We start from the raw sequence: 885 nt of genomic DNA on the forward strand, positions 1-885 counted from the left end.
GCCTTGCAGCCCAGCGCGGCCGCCGAGGAGCCGCTCGGCGGGGAAACGTGCGGGAAGCGGAGCTCGAGCGACAGCGCCGGCCCTGGAGAGCCGCCCGACGACCTCTGCGCACCGCAGGTCAGTAATTCTGCTCTCTCCTCTTGTTGTCTTTCATTCTTTTCGACCTCCACACCAAATGCAGCGTCCTATTCCTTAGGGGTTTCTCTGGGTAGCGTTGCTGAGAGGCACTGCTTCGTGTCACTCTGAAAGGATGAAGCAGAGCTGCATTTCAACTGTGCTTCGCAGTCGGCGATTAACAGCTTCAGCACGTGTTTAATCGGTAGTCACGCCATTGGGATCGGCTGAGATGTCGGAAATCTGTTGGTTAATTGTTTTGATAATTGTTATCTAATGTGATAATGTGCTATCATTAGTGTGGTGGATCAATGGTGTCCCAGTGCGATATCCCTGGGTAGCACTTTCTCCGTGTTTTTCTCACCACTGCTATCAGCTTTCTGATTCCTGATCTCTTCTTCACTTGCCTTTTATGTTCAGATGATTGTGCAGAATCACTTTGGAAAGAAACCGACATTTTGTATTGCAGAGCCTGTGGAAATACGAGTGCAGTTTCATGAATGGAAAAACTAACAATTATTGGGTGGCTATGGAGAAGATAGTAAATAAAAAAGCTAAGTAAGGAGTATCTTGTCAGATTATAATCTAGAAACAGTGATTAAATCTTGTAGACTGGCTCAAGGCTCTTCTTAGGCCTTCCTACTACTAATTTTTAAGAACCATGGCAGGAGATTTAAAAAATTACCCCATTTCACTGAATTTCTGAGGTTTTGTTTGGAAACAGAATAATTTGACATATCTCAGTTTCACGTTTCTGATTAGCTCCATAGG

Source organism: Lagopus leucura, unplaced genomic scaffold (assembly GCF_019238085.1).
Source record: "Lagopus leucura isolate 7727_CA_CO unplaced genomic scaffold, USGS_WTPT01 32838-0_obj-0_obj, whole genome shotgun sequence".
Lineage (NCBI taxonomy): Eukaryota > Metazoa > Chordata > Aves > Galliformes > Phasianidae > Lagopus > Lagopus leucura.